We start from the raw sequence: 7,290 nt of genomic DNA on the forward strand, positions 1-7,290 counted from the left end.
GTATTTTTTATCACATTTGGGAGCATAAACAAGGAATTTGATGTCGCAAATACTATGAGTGAGAACTCAGCTCAGTTCTTTGCATAAATATGCATGCATGGACAAAACAAAATACAGTTCATATAATATCATACAGTGTTTGATTAAAACAAGTATAATCACTAAGTATAATCACAATTATCAACACAGCCACAGTCTTTTTTCCTCATTTTCTGGTGAAAGGTAGCTTGCAGATGGCTAGCTGAACTCTGATGTTGCTGTGCAGACTTTGTCAAACTTCCAAGGTCAGAATAGCCATCCTGGAACCACTTGCTAAAAAGCATCTTTCATCATTATTTTTGTGGAAATTTCTTTCATATGTCTTTGTTTTATGAAGATTGGGCATTGCTGGTGTAGGTCTCCCATTCTTCAGTAGAATTCATTTTTTGATGGAAGTTGTGAAAATGGTGTTACTAGCAAGCTAGCAACAATATCACATCCCTCGGCTGTAGAACAGCTGCCATCCTGTAGCCTTAAGCTAGCTGGCTAAAGTTTATTGATAAAAAAAAACCCTCCCTTACCTCTTAGAGTTAAAATTTGGTTAATTTCACTATCACTCCAGAATGTGACTTCATTTAGTTGTGTTGGCAACGCCCTCTAAAAAAATTACAAAGGGATCACCAGTCATATAGTCCCTGATGTGTAGTTTTTACTTTGTAACAAGTAGGGATGTGCAGAGCACATTGGCAGAATTCCGTGTCCAAGTGACTCTCCATAACCTGTTGTTCCCATAGTTAGGTTGTAAAAAATAGGCAATAAATGAAAAGTGCAAAGCAATAATCGCCCTTGAAGTTTTTCCCTACACATTACATGCTGTGCTGTCTCTGTGTTATGGGTGTATAAATAGGTAAAGGTCTGAGGTGATAAGTAAAGTTTTAGCTCAGTAGTCAGTGCAGTTGTCTATGATCTGGGAGGCTCCAGTTTGAGACCCAGTGTGGGGACCTCCTTCGTAAAGTAGTTTATTCATGAACACTCAATTTTCATTCATCATTAACACTTTAATTTTCTAAAATTAAAAGCATAATAAAAACAAAAAACAGAATTTTTAAGCCTCTTTCCACTTTTATTCAAATACAAATAATTTTGCTGCCTCAACAAATATAGATACAAATACAAATACTGGGCTCTCTGCACATCCCTCGTAATGAGACAACCAAAAAAAATGAATCACATAAATATGTGTAATTGGAGCAGTTTATGATCACGACTATATGTCAGTGCACATAGGGTGAATGTTCATTTATTCCCTCTTTTTTTGGCCTTTTCAGGCTGGATCTTTTTCTCCCTGATTGTATATGTTTGGTGTTGGACTTGACATCCTTTCTGCAGTTTCTGGAGAGTGAATTTCTCCTGCTGCTTCTCTGAGCTATGACAGTGGTGGTAGAGTTCAGCAGTTGTGGCGAGCCAAGCTACTTGATGAGACAATCCTGAAAGAGCTGAACTGTTGCTTTCATCATAAATCCTGGTAGGACTGATCATTGCCAGAACACTGAGGGATAGGTTTCGCGGACTGCATATTTTCACTCCTTTCACTGGAATGACAAAAAGGATAAAAGGGAGAAACTGTTCATTGCTAGTCATTGTTTATTGTGTGAAGTTAAAGGAATCCATAACTAAGTGACCACTAAACACACACACTCATACATTGTGAGAGATTCAGTTGAAAAAGGGGAACTTATTACCAATAATCCAAAGGAGATACAGCACTAAAGAAGCTAACGGAGGTTATGATATTGTAACCCTAGTTCTATAAGCACAGGCAGAACCCTCTAATGGACTCTATGGGTAATACCCATGATTGGAGGGTGATACCCTCCAATCATGCGCACGCAATCACTCATTGAAATTTGCATGTATGTAGCCGGCCAATCAGGACATACCTACCAATCATGTGAGTCCACACCCGATATAAGCAGCATTTCGCTGCCACTCACCATCCAAAACCATTTCAGTGGACGGTGTGGGAGCAGCAGGGTCCATCAGTAGAGGGCTCCGCCTGTCCTTATAGAAGTAGGGTTACAATATCGTAACTTTCATTGGTTACAACGCCCAACACACCGAGATTGTTTTTTGTATTTTTTCAAAATATTCCAGCGTGTGAGCATTCATTCAAAAGTCTTATGGGACCCGAAGCTGAAACCAAGGGGGGTATTTGGTGAACATTTTAACATCAGAAGCATTACTGCTAAGAGCAATCAGTTAACTCATCTTCTGTCTGACTCAAATCTGGACTTTCTCTGTCTGACTGAAACATGATTGAAACAAACAACTCCTGCATGTGTGTTCACAGTGCCCGGATACCAATGTTTTAGAAGAGACAGACATGATGGAAGAGGAGGATGGGTGCTTTTTTATGTGAGAGACAACATCAAATGTTAATGTGTGGTTTACAATGTTGGTAACACATACGAATATGTTTGGATAAAAATAATGTTATATCAATGAATTTCTTTTAACATCATAGGTGTCTATAAGTCCCCTTCTGCAGATGACACTTTCTATGATCAACTCACATAAGTCTTGAAAGAGTGCATCTCAACAAAGAATTATTACTTATGGGTGATTTTAATGTGACCTGGGAGGATGAATCTAAGAGGAAAAAACTAAAAATGAAATTCAAACTAGAACAACTAGTAAAAGGGCCAACTAGGATTGCTCCAGGACACAAATTGATCTGATATTTACTAACAAACCAGAAAGAACTAAAAGTTATAATTTAATCACTGGCTTATCAGATCTTAGCTCAGCTTGAACTGGGATGATATACTGTCCTCTGATCTTCTGGACTATGGCTGTATGCCTCTGTTAGGGAGAGATTTAATGTGAGAGTCCAAAAAAAAAAAAAAAAAAAAAAACTACCGTGGTTTAATGAAAATTTGTGGAAACTAATGAAATCTAGAGATGCTGCACTAAGGAAGGCAATTACAACTAGAAGAGACACTGACATGCTGATTTTAAGAATGTTTAAGGAACAAAGTTATCCAAGAGCTAAGAGAAGCTAAATCTAGTTTTTATCTCAATATATTGAATGAGGCAAAGGTAACAGTAAATTGATCTGGAAAAACATCAATAATCTTACAAGGAGGGACCCAAAATTTTAGGATATTTTAAACTCAAAGTACAGGGAAAGTTGATTGAAGATCATCTTACTGTTGCTTATGTCTTAAATATTTTTTCTTGACTCTGTATATGAGTCAGGAAAAAAAATTACAAAAAGGAAACTGGATATTTCTCCTATACATAATACAGACCATGTTTTCAAGCTGGTAGAGACTGATGAGTTACAAGTAAACAAAATCATCAGCTCCTTAAAAAGCTCCAAAAGTAGAGATGCTTTCCAATTTGACACCATGTTTGTTGAATTAAACAAAGATATTTTAACTCCCCCCATTGCACATGTAATTAACTTATCTTTTAAACACAGCTCCTTTCCTGATGATTGGAAATGTGCCATTGTCATGCCTGTTTTTAAATCTGGAGACCGCCTTTGAAGCCAGTTAGCCAAACGGTCGGTACACAGGATATCAAAAGGCAAAGCAACAGTGTCCATATTGGCAGGTGAAAGGCTAGGTCAACAGGCAAAAACAGATCTGGGAACTATAGGCTAAGAATTCACTCACAGAAACAAAAGGCTGGAACGCAGTCACAAAGAACAAGACGAACTGGCACAGAAGGAAGGGAACACTGAGACCATATACTCTGGGTGAGGGGAGACAATGAGACACAGGTGCAACACATTAGGGCAGGGCAGGTAATCACACAGGAAGGGGACACACGAGGCCTGGAAGTGAAGGACCTGAAACGAGACAAGAGGTGAGTATCAAAATAAAACAGGAAGTACAAGACAAATAACACTGGGAAAAACAAAAGGTAACTCAACTATCCAGCTGGGGCGTGACACTACAGACCAATAAGTATACTGCCAGTACTTATTGGCAGTATACCAATGATTTTCTTTAGAGCAAATCATTCCACCAGAACTGCTACCTAGCACTTAATTGAGCAAATTAAATCAAGACTTCACAGATAAAGGAGAAGCAGTTGGTGCTGTATTTTTAGATATGCGTAAAGTATTCGACACAATAATAATATCGAAACTCTAAATTTAACTTCTCATCTAGAGCACTGGCATGGATGTCTTCATATTTATCTAATAGGATACAATGTGTTAAAGTTTGTGATGCAGTCCAGTAACATGAAGTGCACAATGGGTGTTCCACAAGGGTCAGTGTTAGGTCCCCTATTATTAGGCTATATGTTAATGACCCCCCTCAACAGTGTCATGATGTAGAACTGCAAATGTATGCAGATGACACTGTTGTGTACACACATGCAAAAACAGCTGAGTTAGCTGCTGCTAAACTAATAATTGCATTGGAAAGGATCACACATTGGCTTGATCAATCATGTCTGAGTCTAAATGTAAACAAGACAAAGGGTATGTTTTCCTCTAAAACCATGGCACAACCTCCTAACACTGATATTCTCATCAAAGGTGAAAGGATTGACATAGTCAATAATTTTAAATATCTTGGTGTGACAGTGGATCTAAGAAACATGTTAAAAATGGTTAAAACCATAAAGTACAACTTAGTAAATTTTAGACATATTAGAAATTGTCTCTCTTTGGACATAGCCAAGATATTTATGCATGCTATGATTCTTTCCCATATGTCTTATTGCATCACATGTTGGGGGCAGACTGGAGAAACAGCCATAAGACCTCTTGAGTCCTTATACAAATAAACTCTAAAAACTTTGGACAAAAAGCCAATGCATTTTCATCACTGTAGGGTACTGGAGAAATACAATTTACTGAGCATTTTTGAGAATTTTAGATCATTCATTCAGATCAAATTTGTGCCTAGTTTATAAAATATTAAATGGTTTGGCCCCTCCCCCACTACGTGACTTAGTAAATTCTATTAGATCCTCCAGAATATCCTCTATACAAGATTGTACCAGAATGACCCATAGGAGGGTTTTCTAATATGCTGCCTCTATCAGTGGTAATCGGCAGGACAACAAAATTTGTCTGTCTTTTCCAACACTGTCACACATCACTGTTAAAAATAATGGTGTTTTATGGTGTGACAGTACTGTAGTTAAGGCTTTGTTAGGTTTACAACAAGAATCACTTGGTTAGGTTTGGGGAAAGATCAAGGTCTGGGTTAAAGTGATCACTTGAAACGTGGTGTGGGTTAAAGTTACTACTTCCTTAAAGTTAGGTGACCTTCGTTGTCATGGCAACAGTAAACACTACAACAATTGTAGTTATGGTTTTTTGAAAAATTGTCCTGTCTCACAGTTGGAAACAGGAAGCGAACAGCAGTCCTCTGCAGCAAAGCCAAAAGTCCAATTTTTGCTGTTTTGGATCTAACCATCCACCCAACCTGTGACCTCCAAACATAGAAATTTATCATTTTATATAGACGTCATCCAAACTGCATCACCTCCTCGAGTCATAATTGTTACAGCCGCTATACAGTGCTCAAACGTAACTATAGGTTATTTTTGGCATCTGACATTACAACTTACAGTGTTGTTTTTCTTGAGAGGACAGACTTGTTGAGTCTATCCTTTTGAGGTGCCATCACATATATAAATATGGTACTACTTGTAAAGTAAAATAAAGTAAACAATATTTGTGTACAAAAACACGGACCAATTTGTCCCACAGAGGAACCATTTCCCTATCTGCACAAAAACACACAAACACACAAACACACACACACACACACACACACACACACACAGAATCCCTCTCACCCATCCGGTCTGTATCTCCACTGTTCACAAGTGTTTGCAGAGTGTTTCTGGCTCTCTCTCTGGAAAAGCTGCTGTGAAACATAAACATGTTGAAGTGTTTTAGACAGAGCTTTAGGTCAAACACCAGCACATCCACCAAGAAAATGAGAAACATCAAATAACCATAGTTTATTTAATTCTGTGTTGGAATATAGACAATTTACAAAGCACAGTAGTGATTAGTGGTGCAGATCAGGAATATTATTTACTTGCATCTCTAATTAGTAGTCAGTATACATATATAAACCAGATCATTTGTTTGGTATTCAAATTATTACTCGCAGGAAGTGTGTCACAAAACATTTTACAACCACTTTCAAGTTCATCATCTAATAATCAACATGTCAACTTTTCCATCTCAGCCAATCATTGTTTTGTTTGTTTGTTTGTTTATTTTGTTTTGTTTTAATTTGGAGATTTTACAAGTTCTTGTATGCACAACTTAAAATGTTCATAAGAGCAGGTGAATGGAAACGTACAAGCTGTCTCTTCTTCTGTCTCTTTCAGGTTAGAGTGGAAACTATGTAAGAGTTTTGCCATCAGGACAGATGACCACAGAGGATGTTAGGAGCACACTGTCAAATACTGGGTGTACAAGTCTCTGTGTCTGTGTGTGTGTGTGTAATTTTCCTGTTCTGCTGCCAAATACCCACTAAAGCCTGGTCATCAATTTCACCTTGTAAAACAGATAGGAGGACAGATCAGAGATGGGATTCACAATGAGCTGGCTTTCAGCTAAGGGTGCAGGGTGTTTAATTGTAGTTGGTGGATGACTTACAATGTTTTGCATGTAAAAATCCCACTGATGACATGTGAGCTACTGACAAAAACAAAAGGAAGGGGAACAATGATTACAATACTAGGGCAATCTGCTGTGTTGAATTTGAATTGGTGTATGTATGAGTGTGTATTTTTGTGTGTCTGACCTACCCCCAAACACATTCTTCAATCTTCAAACTTGCTTCTTCTAAATTGAATCTTAACTCAATCATTGGTCAGTTAGATTAAGTTTCATAGTTACCAAAATAAACAGTATCTAATATGTCCCCCTTGTACTGTTAAATTATAATAGCTACTAAGAATCTAATTCATGTTTTATCAGTGCCTCCTTACCCAATCCATTGCACCTGCCTTGCAAGAGAGAAACCGCTTTATCTCACCTTGCTGCTTTCTCCTAGGGATTGTTAGAGGATGGTCAATGTGTTTACACTGCACTTTAGTAATTAGATTATTCCCCAAATTTGGCAGTAATGTGATTGCTGAGAGATTATGTAAACAAGAAACACATTTTCCTTAATCAAGTTAAGAGACACCTGGTTAACTCAGCCAGATTTCTGATGGAGAAGCTGGATTATATGACCATGCAGCTGCTCATCCAGGTTTTCTAAAAAGATGTTTCTTTTCTGCATGAAAATTGACCCAATACAGTAAGTCAGATAGGAA

The 7,290-nt window shown here is 37.7% G+C and overlaps 1 long non-coding RNA gene across 1 annotated transcript; it reads right to left on the minus strand.

The window, feature by feature from the left end:
* Positions 1-1,088: 1,088 nt before the first annotated feature.
* LOC122979053 lies at positions 1,089-3,784 on the minus strand. Its single transcript, XR_006402790.1, has 2 exons — positions 3,660-3,784; positions 1,089-1,571 (listed from the first exon to the last, which is right to left on the minus strand). It is a non-coding gene; the product is annotated as an uncharacterized LOC122979053 (long non-coding RNA).
* Between the last annotated feature and the right edge of the window lie 3,506 nt (positions 3,785-7,290).

The sequence above is a fragment of the Thunnus albacares genome, chromosome 3, assembly GCF_914725855.1.
Source record: "Thunnus albacares chromosome 3, fThuAlb1.1, whole genome shotgun sequence".
NCBI lineage: Eukaryota > Metazoa > Chordata > Actinopteri > Scombriformes > Scombridae > Thunnus > Thunnus albacares.